This window comes from Nymphalis io, chromosome 4 (assembly GCF_905147045.1).
Source record: "Nymphalis io chromosome 4, ilAglIoxx1.1, whole genome shotgun sequence".
Lineage (NCBI taxonomy): Eukaryota > Metazoa > Arthropoda > Insecta > Lepidoptera > Nymphalidae > Nymphalis > Nymphalis io.
In genome coordinates this window covers 1,963,667-1,981,075 of record NC_065891.1, presented here as the reverse complement: position 1 = coordinate 1,981,075, position 17,409 = coordinate 1,963,667, and positions in this window count along the sequence as shown.

Genomic DNA, 17,409 nt, shown 5'->3' with positions numbered 1-17,409 from the left:
CTTAGATTGCTCTCGCGCTTGCTCCAGGCACTTTCCATGCACAGCGCCGACACCCAAGGCTTAAAATAGAGGGCATGACCTTACGGTCGTAAAAGCGTGGCTCACGTAATCTGTTTTAGATGGCTTTGAGGGAGAGGGCAACCAAGATCTCTAGGGCTGCCATATACACTAGCTTGGTGTGAGAGGGAGCGAGGTCACCTTTCACCCTCCACGAGCTCCACCTGAGCACGCACACACACACAAATTGGGAGTGACCATGAAGACGGCAGAGACGGGGATTTTAGTGGGTAAGAACCCCACGTTTGGGTCCGGGTGCCTTTATGAAGGTTTAACCCCACGAGGAAAAAAAAAGGTTTTTTAAGCTCACTCATTACACCGACAAATAAAAGCGAGCGAATGGTGATACCAGAGGATTTTATTGTCCAAGTTACTAACAGAACGATATTATTATAGATACTATTATTGCAGCATAAAAATAAAAACAAATGTAAACAACTTCAATACCGTTAATGTTTACTTTGTAGAGTTTTTAAGATTATTTTGTTTGAGTATTTTGTGTTAGAGAGTAATACGTCGAACTGCGCTCAAGATTTTATTGATCATAAAACACATTCTAGTGAAAAGGCTAATTATTCTGTTGCAGAAACTTTATTAAGAATTAAAATTAATTATAAAACATTTATCTGTATTGAGTAAGATGTAAGATTTTTATGTTTTAAAACAAATATTAATAAATAAAATATATAACATAACAATAACGATTCAATATTATCTACTTTTCATTTGATTTAGCCTCACTGATAATATTAACATAAACCTACATTTCCTCCACGAAAATAAAAATAACTCCACCCTATATATCATTTATATCATATCTTATATAAAATAATTATTCATGAAAATTCTTTAACATAAGCTACAAATAAACTGGTTAATAGAAATGTCTGTGGAAATGAAATGGGTGGGTTTATTACATAAATGAATACCTTTCCCCAGGACGGATGTATTTGTATACGACGTTTGCAGTAATAAACAAATTATATTGAAAATATTTCGAAATGTATTTTTAATTACATAAGTACTCGTATGATGTTGACGCATGTCGCTCTGTATATTAGATTACATTATATTAAAAAATATTAAGGTACCTCATTGCTCTAGTGAGAGTCTAGTGGCTTGCTTAAAAGGCTACAAATTCCTGAGTCCTAAGTTCAATCGGACCAATAAAGTTTTTTCTGTCAAGAAATACACAGTACGAGTTAGGAATTCCCTTAAAGTATTTGGTCACCTGACCTCGATTGACCTGCCATTGGATTATGAGATAGAATAGAAAGTGCACCTGTATTTTTTGAAAAAAATTTTACACGTTCATATCCTGCGCAGTTAGCTAGTCCTTGAGATTGGCCATCGCAGCCGCATCGAACTTTTGTGGTGTGATTATAGTATTGTTACTTTTTATAAAATAAGTAAAATATTTCATCCTACATAATTACATTTAAGAGCAAATTTTTGCTTTTTAAATTAAGATGATAAAGCAGATTATTCAGTATTAAGTATCTATTCCTTTTATATGATAATAAAGGCCGAAGAGAAATTGATCCATCTGATAGTAAGTAATCACAGTGATCCAGGGTGCATGGGAATGATTACGGTGTCGGTTGTTAAATTCATCAATAAGGTGAGTAGGTCCAGGAAAATTTAGGGATGATTTTTTTATTTTGGTTGAGATGAATAATACGTGAGATTGGAGTTAGTACGTGAATCTGAAACGATGATCGCCGGTACAAACCCAGGCAAGCACGATTGAATTTTCAATTTATAATTCATCTCTTGCTAGGCGGTAAAGGATGAAAATTGGTATGCAGCTAGCTTGAATCCCAAAGAATATGAAGAAAATTTAGATGTAATTTTGGATTATTTTTAGCGACTCTTGATTCCAAGTAATTGCAAACACTGAAACTGTTGAAAATTTGAATGGATGCCTACAATAAGGCACACATTTAAACTATGAATACACTTCCTTTCTACTATTTGATTTCCTCTCGTCCTGTTTCATTTCCTTATTACTTAGATGATGTTTGCATACTAGGCAATTAATTAAGCTTACCATCCCTTTCTAATAAGTATACATATAGTATTTTCTATATTTCAAGACATGTATATTATGTTGTTGCAATCAAGACTTTTAACGTCGGAATTATTTAAAAAAAGATACAAATTTTAGTTCTTTTTTCATATTTTTAAATAACAATTTACTTTAATTTTTTCAGAATAGTTTTTATTCCGGTTTCATGTCCATTTAAACATCAACTAGAATGCATTACAATTTATGTATCTCCATATGTCGAAATACGATTTGTATTTTGTGATAAATACAATTATTCCAGTTAATTTATTAATATCCGTCTCGAAGGACAAATGCTGGAATATTCCGGTAAAATAATAAATGAGATTTTAATTCAGTTGAGACATGTAATGAACAGTAACAATATAACATAAGAAACGAAGTAACAAAAGAATTAACAAAATTCTTTTTTCTTAAATGTAATACAAACTCTTTAAACATTTATAATATAAAACAACTTTTCTTTCTTATTTGTAAAGCGCCATATATACGTATTTTAATTAAACCCTCAGTGCTTAATGATTTAGTATAAACTTTAATTTACTCAAATACAAATCATACTTTATTCAAGTTGGCTTTCAAGAGTACTTCTGAACCGCAATATCAAAATGGCAGTTGAAAATTACTGCCATGTCTATATGAAGCTACCGAAGTTTCAGCGTGTAATTCATTAAGAAGAAACTCAGTAAAGTGATTTGGCAAATATTTATTTTATATTTAAATATAGAACATGTTAGAAGTTATTTTTTATGACTAGCAAAATTTATTTGACGAAAATCATTCCAAATTTACCATTTTAACTGACATAATGAATTATACGTATAAAATATTTCAATTATTATGTAACAGCGGTAGTATATAAATGCTACCTCTCAAATAGCAACGATAACTGAAAAAGAGGCAGTCATTTTGAAACCACAGACACTTCTATTTTATTTATTTCAGTGTACACGTATAAGCCTCTGTGACGAAATGAACTTGCCGAAAGGCCCTGTACACGAATTAGAAATATCTGAAATTCCGCCAATGGTAAAAAATGTGTGGATCTAGAGTATAAAAATATACTTGGGTTCGAAACCAAAAATTACTAAGCAGTTGATGTTGTAACAATTAAATAATGAACGAATAGTGAGCAGCTACAAAATAATAATACCATTTATTTCCTCTCTTAAGTTCAAACACCACCAAACGTGTGACGACGTCCCTTAAATGCGGTGGAATGAGCTGATTCCTTTACCTGTAAAGTTAAAACAATAAACTTTAACGGAATAAATTTGTCGCACGTGTCAAAATATGTCAAAACATAATCTTTTCATCCTTTATAATTAAGCTATTTTTCTTTATTTATAAATTATCGCAAACTAAAGGAACAACCAGTTACACTGCATTGACCATCATTGAGAATCATATAAAATACTTTCTTTTTAATTAAAAAAATAAATAAACAGTTAAACTAAATATCTAACTAAACTCAGAATTAAATAATTATTATTTATTTATTAATCTGTAATAAAATCACAATAATATCGGGATTGTAATCGTAGGGCTCAGTGCTGACTCGTCTATATGAGCACAACCAAATCTGTCGTTTCGAATTAGAAAAAGAGAAACTTTATCATATAAAAAAAAAACTTAAAACTAAATAAATCAGGAAAATAAACAGCAATGAAAACACATAAAGGGGATTTTAGTCTAAAGCTATAAGTACTACCAAAATCTATTCAAATTGTGTGATTTTCTTCAAAGTATCAATTTTGTTGATGTATGTAAATGCATGTTTCCCTGGGGGTAACTATCAGTTGTGGCTTAAGCAATATGTTACTATGATGCGCAATAAAATTAAGGTGGAATAGTGTTCATCTTGAGATGAGCACATCTTAACATAAGTGGCAAGAAGCGATGGATTTCAGAACATCAGGAATATCAGAAAAATGATCTAATAATACTTTATCTCATTCATAAGATCATTATTTTATTATTTTTAAATATATAAATAAATGAAATGTAATAACATGAGTACCACTAATAACGTCCTTATTCAATCGGTATATTTAAATATCAAACGGTCTATTTGTTTATATGCCTTTAATGATTTGATAATAAATTGTGTTTTAACGACCAAAAAGTCGTTTTAAGTTTTTGATATTATTTATTTTCATTTTATTGATCAGAACAAAAAAAAACAAATAAAAGTAAGTATCGCCATTTAGACAGTCTTCACCAGTCGACAGCAGATATTCACGATGAGGGCAATTCCTAAAAAAAATGTACATAATACTTTATATATAGAGAACTTAAAACTTGTAATATACGGCAACATGACACTTCGCTCGCAGAGAGACAATAAATCAAGGGTATTACGTATCACGTAGCATCAACCCAAAGTGTGTTGCAGTTACGTAAGGAACTTGTTCGATCTTACCAGTAACCTTGTGGCTTATGTGCTAAAGTATATTTTTATCTGTGACTATAAAGTTTCCCGGAAAGAAACTGTAGTAAGTGCCAATATCTTTTTATCGTTATAAAAATAACAGGAAAAGGTTTTACAAAAATCTCTTATGGCAGCTTATTTGTAAATATAATTATTTAATTTACAATAGACTGAATAACGTACATAAGGAATATAAATAAAAAAAATGTAATCATTAGGAGAGGATTAGAGGCTCAATACGCAGCAAGGTTATTACTCATCGCATCATTTTAATTATGCTCCACTTGTAAGTATAATAATGTCCTCCAAAACAATTTCGGCCACAGCGGCCAATCTCAAGAGAGATTAGCCCACGCAGGAGATATTATAGTGCACAAGTGTGTGCGCAAACACAGGTGCACTCTCTATTCCCTAACTCTCATAATCCGACAAACGTTCCTGCTTCCCCCTTCCTTCTTAAGTCCACGCGAGCTGGTTCTCGATGTCACCGCCTAACTGTGACATCAATTCCATCGCGAACAAAGAAATTTGGCAACTTCTTTCTTTGTCGCACTTCCAAAAAATGGAGTTCCCCTCCTCTTACAACCCGGGTTCCTTCAAACAAGGCGTGAAGAGGCACCTTGTGGGCCGGAAATGCGAAGGCGGCTAGTGCAGAACGTTTTTCCCGTCTGTACTGGCCGTCGTCGCGTTTGACTTGTTGTTGTTGTTGAGACTTTTCTGACAGAAAAACAAAATAGCTTTTTACTGGCCCGATCTGGGATTTGAACGCTGGACCTACGGGTCTGCGGCCTTACATCAAGCCACTTGGTAACTAGACCATCGAGGCAGTTACTAGTACTTGCAAATATATGATATACACAACAATATTAGATTGAATATTAATGATACCTGTATGTTTATTAATCGTTCGTAATTAATGACCTTCGTGTCGCAATAATTAGCACGTCACCGGATGACGAGCTGTCTCCTACATCTGAGAGATGATTGATAATGATGAATTTGTTTGAATAATAATTATATTAGAAAAAAGTAACTTAAATCGAATTTGTAGTATTTCTTATTTATTTAATGTTGAAAATAATTTGTGTGTATATTATTTGCGAACATTGAATAATGTTTACAATCTTACATTTTTCATATATTTAGCATTTATTTTAAAAGGAATACAATAAAACTGTAGCAAGTAAAATTAATAGTCCTGTCCGACCGCTACTGCTATGTAGTCTCAGGCCTCTTTATCGCTTGAGAAATCTTATTCTGCCACGCTGCTTTTATGCAGGTTATTGGTTAATTTATACTTAGTTAAGCATTCATTTCTCTCTATCATCATTGATTTGATATTGACAGAAGAAGGCACAGCATTGTTTATTTATCAACAAACGACCTTTATAAATAAAGCCGGTGTTTAACTAAACAGCCATTATTTTTATCAAATATCCTCAATTTCTCATATAAAATATTTAATAAGGATATTGTTATGAATTACTACTGCCCGTTTGATGTTATTTTTGTTGTTAATGATAAAATAATTTCCTTTATTTATACATACATATATATATATATATATATATATATATATATATATATATATATATATATATATATATATATATAGGCGTATCAGTAGAGACGTTAGGTAAATCTTCTTCCATTAGGTAAATCCATCTTATGTTATAATTCAAAACCAAAGAATAATTCAAACGTTATTAAAATTAACGGCGATCCATCGATGTCGTTCAACCACCATATATGGCTGTTCTTTTGACGTTCCGCCAGAGTAACATAGCAACAAAAGTCGGCTATCACTCTCGTCTCAAATTCTATAGTCTAAATCATTGACAGCACCACAGACTCACCGACATATATATAGAAAGTTAAACAGGTTTTAAAAAGTTTTTATATGTTTTACCAATATTTGGAAGCTTTTCTAAAAAAAATTAAAATATACTTAGCTTTCTCTAACCCTATATCAACCAACCAATCAGAATCCTCTCCGTTTTTGCGTCTCGGCAAGAGTACTCTGTCATACAATACGTGACATGTTTGTTTATATTATTTATTTCCGAATTTATATATTCCGTTAGCGTGGCAGTACATATGCCTTACATCTAAGAAATAATGATTTGCATATTAAATGATAACGCGTCATCATTTCTCTAGTAGCACGTACATAATTGATTAGGGGCATTAAAGTCCCAAGCCTAAGGTAATGTCTTGCTATGTTCGCAGAATTAGCTTTAGCTTAGAACAAGTCATATTATATTACAAGTGCCCAAGTGCGAACTGTGAAGTACTTAGACGCAGGATCGACGGCATATTGGCTCAAAATAAGGTTCGAACCCAGAACCTTGAGATCTGTTGTCTTACAAGTTAGCTACTAGACAAGCCTGGCTGTCAACTTCACTAATAATAGTTAGCAGCCCCGCACAAGCTTCACATAAAGGTAATTTGTGTTTGACTTGAGTTTTGAAGTAAAACTTATCATTGACATAGGCAGGTAGGGTCCGGTCTCTAGAGGAAATCCGATGTCCTACTCAGAATATTAACACCAAATTATCAAACAATTTTATTTAATTAATTATTAACCAAAATAAGCAAACGTATATTTTGATAGTAATTTAATACTGAATTTTCGGGCTTACACTTGCTTCGCACACATAATTAACGTAAAACGTACTATATAATTGTATAACCAGAAAATAATTATTGTCATTGAAAAAAACTTTATTGTCTGAAAGATTAAAAATCATTAATGGGTATAATGTGGAAGGTCCCATCTGGCTTCGTGAACAACGATTTGCGTCCAATGCAAGGCACACCACCAGCGTACGCAGAGTAGTATGCGCCAAAATGATAGCATATCATCGTAGCTTCGCGCCTGGTCAGGAAATTTGCCATAACAACCGTGAACGTTAATTCTTCGTTTTCATCTCATCCAGGCTTTCAAGGCCGGCGGAGACACTTGCAGAGACGGTTGCGTTACGTTGCTAGAGACATTGGAACTATGGCATGTTGTTCCCGCCGCTTCAATGCCTCTAACTTACTTGGAGGAGACACACTTTCGCTGTTATGACGGGGGACATTTGTATACGCATAGCCTCCATGTCTGCCAGAATGTCTAAATGCAAAAAGCTACAGAATTTTTGCACCTCATAAGATGTTATATATCTAGTCTTTAATCTCTTTCAAAGACAAACTTTGAGTAAAATGTTGGTAGATGTTATATTAGATATATTTCTAAAGACTAAATTAAAACGTAATTGATTTATTTACTACGCGAATAAAACCATTATAAATAAAATTACAAAATAAGGATATTACAGTGTCCGTGCATTTGTCATAAAGTTTAGAGGTATCCTTTATAACAACGAGCTAATATAACAAGAGCAGCTCGTAAAACGGAATAAATTGTTCGTAAGCATTTTAAAGATATTTTGCGAGTTCATATGGAGATTCCACCAAAATTCATTTTTTTTTATATATAGAATAGGAAAGCGGACGAGCATATGGGCCACCTGATGTTAAGTGGTCACCAACGCTTATAGACATTGGCATTGTAAGAAATGTTAACCATCGCTTACATCACTAATGCGCCACTAACCTTGGGAACTAAGATGTTATGTCCCTTGTGCCTGTAATTACACTGGCTCACTCAACCTTCAAACCGAAACACAACAATATCAAGTACTGCTGTTTTGCGGTAGAATATCTGATGAGTGGGTGGTACCTACCCAGACGAGCTTGCACAAAGCCCTACCAACAGTGCCAGTCATCAAAAACTCACGACTTGTCTGTACAGATTACGTTAACTGCGATTTATACGGAATTCCGATTATTATCACGAGACATACAGATTTTACCTTTTTCGTTTTCTCCATCATACGTGAAATTGAAAGTGGCACAATATTTTACGAACAAGCAATGAACAACAGTTTATATCAAAATTGTTTTCGTTTATTTTCTATCTTCCTTAACAATTAAATAGATTTTCTTTGCAATTAATCCATTGATGGTTTCAATAATCCTAACCATTGATCACGCTAATTACAAAAGCTACAGTGTCCATTGCAGAGCCCTCAAAATATGATAAATATGAAGACATAATTGCAAGTTATGTTTGTTTCTAGTGACGTTTACGCTTACGCTACGACACTACGCTATTTTGTATCTACTTATCGAGTCGACAGAAGGCCCAAGAATTGGCAGCTACTTCGACCAACGCCTAACTTTGGGCGTACATTGGGAAAATGTGTTTTTTGGATGTAGTAGTGTCGATTGAATAAAAGTATTGTATATTTTATGTAAATAATTGAAACCAATTTACTTTGTATATAATTACACAGAAGAACTGTCACAGGAAAATAAAGAGAGAAAGTTTATTGCCAACAATACACATTTATTTAGTATAGTATTCAAAATAATAGTAATAACAGAAATCGTTATTAAGGATAAGTTAATGTTAAGCATATCAGTGCAGTGCAATACTATTAAATAAAAACATTCTAAAAATTATTTTAGATTATTTAAGAGTAGCATTTCAAACAGTTTTGAAAAGCGTTATTTGAATTGAATCCTTTGTGAGACCACTGAAAAGGTTTGAATGCAACATCAAAGTCTGACCAAATTAGGTAGTTTGCGGTGCGCTGACAGCGACAGGGGAATAGGAGTATTTTAATTTAATCTACTAACCTGCATTCTCTGATTGCATGAATCTGTAACAATGGAAAAACTTTTAAAATTAATTTGCATAAATTCAAATACTGTAAAAATATATTATACCACATCGTATAGCTCATGATTATTATTTGCAAATAATTAATTCAAAAAGCAAAGAAAATAGATAGTATTCATTATTGTAAAAAATATGTTTTATAAAATAAAAAGGAAATAATGAATACGTGGTTTTAAAAAGGCCCTATGTCAAAAATATATATTTATAGCTTAAGCTTATTAAAATATTTAGATTTTTTTTATATTAAAGGAATGATAAATCAAGATCATAACAAAGCAAGCTTTTACTAAATCCATTCAATAAACGTAAATTTAATATACAAAATTAGAAGTTAAATAGCTTGTAAAATAATCGAATTTTAGTGTATAGTAGTGTAATAATATCTTTCACTTTAAAAATATTACATAATAAATAATTATGTAAAGCTCACTAACAATATACCTAAGTCAAACTCAACACAGTTAACATGTTTTCTCATTTACTAAACTATGGATGAAAAAATCCAATTTATTATTTGATTGCACTTTAGATTGGCCCCTTTGTCCAGTTTATTTTTATAAAAGTTTATTTGATGACTTCATCTATGCCGGCGAGGGAAATGAACACGATTGAAAAATATACAAAATACAATATCTAAAACAACATTATCCTTTATAATGTATAAATTAATTTGATATAAATTGAAAATGTATATCTTTGTCAGCGTTGTAACAGAAAAGTCTATATAAGTAATTCTTTTGGGAAATAAATAAACTGCTTCATTAAATTATGGCTAAATTATTATGAAGAAAAATAATTAGGGCAGATCTACATTTATGATTTTTAGCTATGGTTGCCGACTTTATTACTTATTATCGAAACGTTATAAAAAAAAGTGAAATTGTGATCTTCTGACGTTTTTTACTACATTATAAAACTATTCGTATTGTAATTTGTATAATTTAAGAATACTAGTCAGTGTATAATGTCAGTTTGATTTCATTGTTTCTATGTGTATTGTATGAATGTATGCATATTCATGATCATATTACTTATGTAACAGTTATATATTATAACTTAGGAATATTTTAAAATAATGAACACTAAGAAATCTCTCACTATAATAATAATAATAATAATAATATCGTGGGACATTTTTCACACACGGCCATCTGATCCCAAATTAAGCTCGTACAAAGCTTGTGCTATGGAAACCAGACAACTGATATACTACATATACTACTTTTGTAAATACATACTTATATAAGATAATTACACCCAGACTCAGGACAAACAGACATGTTTATGCACACGAATGTCAGTCCTGGGTGGGAATCGAACCCACAACCTTCGGCGTGAAAGGCAAGTATCTACCAACCACGCCAACCGGCTCGCCACCGGCTCACTAAAGATACTATCTCTAAAGACAAAGTTCGAAAGAATAAAAAGATTAAACTTAATAAATGAAACTTGTGTAGAATTAGAATGTATAAAACTCTACTTAGTAGGAGAAAGATAAAAGCGATCTGGAAACGTTGAAAGCAGTAATTAGCGGCGGTCATGAAAATCTCCGAGAAATGTCCGGAACAAAAGTAATTAATTAGAGAAGTTCCGTTCTGTATTTCAACAGTCATTCCACGGTATTCTTATATACAATTGTATAATTGCTGTCGGTTAAGAATATTACTGTATTAAAAATAATAACTTAATTATAATCGGTAAAAACTTTTTTATTAAAATTGATAACTAGTATTTTAAAAATGGAATACCAGTTCCTTAGGGTACAACTGAGCAAAAGGCGTTGGCGTAACTGAGCAAAGCTACGGTAATATGGATTCATAACCGTATTATTCCACCTCGCTACTCCAAATCGGGATTGTTTCTAACAAATTAGCAATTAGATACTAAGAAATATTTCTAAACGCTGTTGATCTAGAGTTACAGATGTCCATTTTATTTAAATAATAATAACAAAACAATATCTCTCAATTTATGGACATTATATTACAGACATAAAAAACAATTTGTTACAAGTAACAAAGAGAATAGAACAATATCTTAATTACTAAAAAGGTAAACGTAATCTTGTATACAGCCAAGACTAAATATATATGTTTTAATAAAAAAATTAATTCAATACTTTTCATTTAAAAATATTTGTGCATTGATATCTTGTATGTTTTCACTAATCGTACTTACGTAACAACTTTAATGACATTTTCAGTTCTTCCTAGATCGTCTGGAAAGTATTCTAACAGTAACAACCTGTGTATGTCCATGCCACTGCTAGGCTAAGGCATCCTCTCCCTTTTTGAGGAGAAGGCTTAGAGCTTATTCTAGATTAACTGTAATATGAATAAAACATATTTTTTTAATTTAATTTGTATATTAAATTAAAAAATAGGCTGACAGCATACATTAGCATCATTCACATATTAATTTCTGATAAGGGTCAAGTGCCGCAAACCTTGGTAACTGTTATGGTTTGTTTCTGTAGACTGTAGTAGTAGCACTAGCCCGCCCCCTCTCAAATGGTGGTAGAATAAATAATGACGGATATATACCTGCCCAGCCAGGCTTACACAAAACCTTACCACCAAGTCCAAGGTCCAAAAGCAAAACCGCTAGAAATACCCACTCTTAATAAGGAGTAATCGCCCACGCTCCTTTTTTAGACGTAGGCAAATTACAGTTCTCACTCTTTTTTTAAATTGCCTATTTTTTTTTCTTTTAAGCGTAAAAATATTGAAGAGCTGAAATAATATCGGCGAAAATTGTTATATATTATTTAGTTAGTATTTTTTGTATATTTTCTATTAAATTTATGATAAAAACGACATTTTGGTATCACGAATTCTCATATAGCATATAATTGCGTACATATATATTATTTTATGTTATTGTATACAATATAAATGTACAAAATATGCATGAGACTTATTTTAAAATTTCCTAAACCAGAAATGAGACCTTCTTTAATTACCTATTCTATTCAGTACGATGACAAAGGCGTGGGGACGATTTCAAGTGTTGCATTTCCGTATCTGACTTCTTTCCGGTACGTTAAGGAATATTTTTTTCGTTGATAATATTTAGGCGGACTTGCAAATAAGCCACCTGATGGTAAGTGGACACTGTCGCTCATAAACCTAATATATAATCTAAGATCATTTCGTGTAAAATATTATATAATATATAATTAGTAAAGAATATAAACAACTACATAACTTTTTCTTTTATTATCGCGAAAGATATTCGAGAAAATTTTGTCTGATAAGGGTCAGTTGAAAGTCCTTTTCCCGACTTTGTAACTTATACAGAAGTTCCTACTTAATAAAAGAGCTTGAGGCGACGTTCGTTTCCTCACAAATTTATTCATTACCTTTCTTTGGCATTTGAAATAATTAAATATCCATAATATTCACAATTTGTATGTATATGTAGTATGAAGTTCCATCACTTTTATGTATAAATATGCAATGAACGATGATTATTGCGACCATTATTACCAAATGATTAAAGAATATTATATCTATGTTATTTACTTCAAATGTATCAAAAAGAAAGTATCTCTTTCTCCATGATTAGCTTCAATCAACAGCCAATCGTTGTCCACTGCTGAACATAGGCCTCTTCCAAGGTGCGCCAAAGCTCCCTGTCCTCCGCCTTCCGCATCCAGTTGGTGCCCGCCACCTTCTTAAGGTCGTCGGTCCACCTGGCTGGAGGGCGCCCTACGCTGCGCTTGCCGATTCACGGTCTCCACTCTAGGACTCGTCTGCTTCAACGGCCATCGGTCCTACGTGACCAGCCCACTGCCACTTCAGCCTGCTAATTTTGCAAGCTATGTCGGAGACTCCAGTTATTTTCCGGATAATCTCATTTCTGATCTTATCCTTCAAAGATACTCGGAGCATAGCTCACTCCATAGCACGCTGAGCGACTTTGAATTTTTGGACTAGTCCCGCAGTTAGTGTCCACGTTTCGGCACCGTATGTCATGGCAGGTAAGACGCATTGGTTGAAGATTTTTGGCTTCAAACATTGCAGTATAGACGACTTGAGGACTTGACGAAGGTTTCCAAATGCTGCCCATCCCAAGCGAATTCTTCGATCGGCTTCCTTCTCGAAGTTGTTCCTACCGACTTGTATTATCTGTCCTAGGTAGGTATTTTTACTAACAACTTTGAGAGGTTTCTCGTCCCGTTCCCGAGACGACATGCCTATTGAACATGACCTTGGTCTTGTCCAAGTTTATACCGAGACCGACACACCGGGAGACTCGCCTAGGCTACGCAGCATTTCGGTGAGTTGTTCCAGAGACTGCTATGATGACGATATCGTCGCCAAATCGAAGGTGTGAGATGTACTCGCCGTTTACATCAATCCAGCATCTTGAAAACGTCTTCCAACGCGTTGGTAAACAGTTTCGGGGATATTACTTTCCCCTGTCTCACCCCTCTACGCAGTTGGATCGCCTTCGTCTTACAGTCCTGGATGTGGACAGTCATTGTAGTGGCGTTGTACAGACATCTCAGTACCTCGATATATCTCCAGTCGATATGACATCTCTGCAATGAGTCGAGCACTGCCCAGGTTTCGATGGAGTCGAAGGCTTTCTCGTAGTGCACAAATGCCATACACAGCGGCTGATTGTACTCTTCGGACTTCTGCACAATCTGCCGAACAGTATGGATGTGGTCCACGGTGCTGTAGCCTGATCGAAAGCCGGTTTGCTCTGGGGGCTGGAACTCGTCAAGTCGTCTGGCGAGACGGTTCGTGACGACTCTTGAGAACAGCTTATACATGTGACTCAGGAGGGAGATTGGGCTGTAGTTTTTCAAGAGGGTTTTATCACCTTTCTTGAAAAACAGTACCACCTCACTCCCGCTCCACGTTTCCGGGGTCTTGCCATGTTGGATGACGGAATTAAAGAGGCTTGCTAGCTCTTTCAGGACCGCAGTCCCGCCTGCCTTAAGCAACTCTGTTGTGATTCCGTCATCTCCCGGGGCTTTGTTGTTTTTAAGCTGTTCTAGAGCCGCCCTAATCTCGCCTTGGTCAACGACCGGGAACTCCTCGGAGTAATGGCGCATAAGAGGGGCGCGCTGGTCATCAATACTGATTCCCACGGGTTTATCCGATCTTGAAGAGAACAACTGCCCATAAAACCTCTCTACTTCTCCGACAATCTCAAGCCTAGAGGTAACGACCCCACCATTTTCAGTTTTAAGTTTTGTCAGATGCGGCCTCCCAAACTTGCGAGCGAACACTTTCGATCCCCGATTTTGCTCAATTGCAGCCTTGATGGCACGGGTATTGGAGCGTCGGAGACCGCGTCGCTTCAGCGTTTTTATTGTTCGGTTTAAGGCCTTATCTGACAAAAACGATGGTAGTTCTCGTCGTTTTCTCATGAGCTCGAGTGTCTCAGCAGAGAGTTTTGGTGCGTTGTCTCTTCTCTGTGGCGGAAAACACTTGCGGGATGTGTTTTGCAGTATTTTGACCAGCGTGTCGATTTTCTCATCAATGCTGCTTACGGTTTCCAACGCGGTGAATTGATTTTGAAGTTCCATTTGGAACTTTTCGGAGCCTTGAGCAGCTTGACCTCATCATTCTCGATCTTTCAGCTTTGAAGTCGATATTTAGAGTGCCTCGAACCAAGCGGTGATCACTTCCGGTATTAAACCTGTTGATCACTGAAACATCTCTAAATATGTGCTGTTTATTCGAACTGATAAAGTCTATCTCATTCCTTGTCACGCTATCGGGGCTTCGCCAGGTCCACCTCCTCTGAGGCTTCTTTTGAAAGAAAGAATTCATCAAAAAGAGCCCCTGCGCTTCGAGAAAGTTTACCAGTATTTGCCCCCTGTGATTTCTGCAGCCCAAGCCGTAAGGTCCGACTTTCGATTCACCGCTATCTTGTACTCCCACTTTAGCATTAAAGTCTTCCATAACGACATTGTAGTGGGCCTTCGATGTGTCGTTGAGGGCCTTTGCGATGTCCTCGTACATCGCTTCGACCACATTATCAGAGTATGTCGAAGTTGGCGCATATACATGTACGACCTTCAGGGAGTACCTGTCGGAAAGTTTTAGGACAAAGTACGCTACCCGGTTCGACACACTACTGATTTCCACAATGCTGCTAATGAGATCCTTTTTGACTAGAAAACCGACACCACCCTGAGAGAGGTACGTATCACCTTCGCGGAAGTAGAGTAAGTTACCTGACTCTAGAGTTATCGTGTCCTCCCCCTGTCTTCGGACTTCAGATAACCCCAGTATATGCCAGTTTATATGACTTAACTCTACTTCTAATTCGGAGAGGTGATGGTCCAGCCTCATCGAGCGTCCATTGTACGTTGCCATGTGCAGTCGTTTTATATGGTAGCCTACCATGAACCGGTGATTCTTAGCACCCCCTGCCCTGCCAATACCGCGACCGCTACCTTGGTCGGGCCTAGCGGGCCTACCGGTAACTGGGGGCCTTTTTTGGGCGCATCTGCCATTAAGGAGGGTTTGCCCATACTCGCCGCGCTGGGTATTTAGTAAAAGAGTTGTTCTTTCAAGATGTTGTTAACCAAAAACGAAAAATTCCAGTCGTGTCACATTATAATTACCACAATACTTTGCATATTTAGATTAATATATTTTATTTATATTAATAGAATCAGTGACAATAATTGTATAAGCAGGAAAAGTACAGGTGTACTTATAACACCGTCTCTCCGTATCCGCCGAGTCACATCCTTCCTGGGTTATTAGTTTCTTTAAGATTACGCGGATTTTATACTTTCCCTGTACATAAATTAGTCATTATGTAAAAATAAATATAATATGGTTACGAGGATCAAATGAGCCACCTGATGGTAAGTGGTCACCGCCACCCACAAACATTGACATTGTAAGAAATATAACTATATAATAATAATAATAATGTCCTCTAGACCGAGTTCGGCCACGGCGGCCAATCTCAAGAGAGATTAGCCAACTGCGCAGGAGATATTATAGTGCACAAGTGTGTGCGCAAACACAGCTGCACTCTCTCTTCCCTCACTCTCATAATCCGATGGGACGGCGATCCGACACGACCGGAAAGAGTTCAGGCGCAGGACCAACGGCTTTACGTGCTTTCCAAGGCACGGGAGTGCACACACTTCCAACTTCCAAACTCCGGGCTGCTACTGAGAATTTTTAGACAGAAAAACCCAATAACTTTTTATTAGCCCGACCTGGGAATTGAACCCAGGACGTCCGGGTCTGCGGTCTTACATCAAGCCACTAGATCAACGAGGCAGTTGATATAGTGGCTTGATATAAGGATGTCATTATGTAATATAAGTATACTATATAAACCAAGTTGTTATATCCCTTGTGCCTGTAGTCACAATGGCTCATTCACTCTTCAAACCGGAACACAACAATAATAAATACTGCTGTTTTGCGGTAAATCATCGATAAGGCTTAACACGCAATACAGATGATAAAAAAGCTTGGCAGTAGTATTCTAACTTAATATTATAAATATAAAAATGAGTTGTTTTATTTGTTACGTTTTTACGTTTTAATTACTCAACCGATCATCATGAAATTTTGCATACAAGTTTAAAGAGTACAGAAAAGAACATAAAATACCTAGCATCTAATCCTATGCATATACGAAACCATTTTTTATATAGATTTCGAAAAATAAGCATTTAATTTGAGCTCATTTTTCTTTAGAAATGACCATTCAATTATGCTATTTGTAATAAATATATTTCAATCTAGATTTATATATAACCGTACTACCCATTTCTATACACAGTGTGGATCTAGACTTTCGATAAGCTATTTGAAGTGGATGCCAATAAATAAAAATCTTAATGGAATCTTGTCGAAAAAGTTTTTGAAGGTCACAAATCTTAAATTTATCGGTCTATTCGAAAAGAGCTTGAGATAAATCTTACATTTCACTGCCATAAAACAAGTCCTTTTGTATTTTGTTCGGGACAGATATTTTATTACACATCAAAGTATTTTTTAAGATATTTCGCTAGGGTTTTATGTTAATTTAATTTAAATCCAGTCTTAAGACAAATATAATTTTCAAAATAAAATAAATTTTAAATACATGTTGGGATATCGTGGTTATAAAATACTGTCCTCC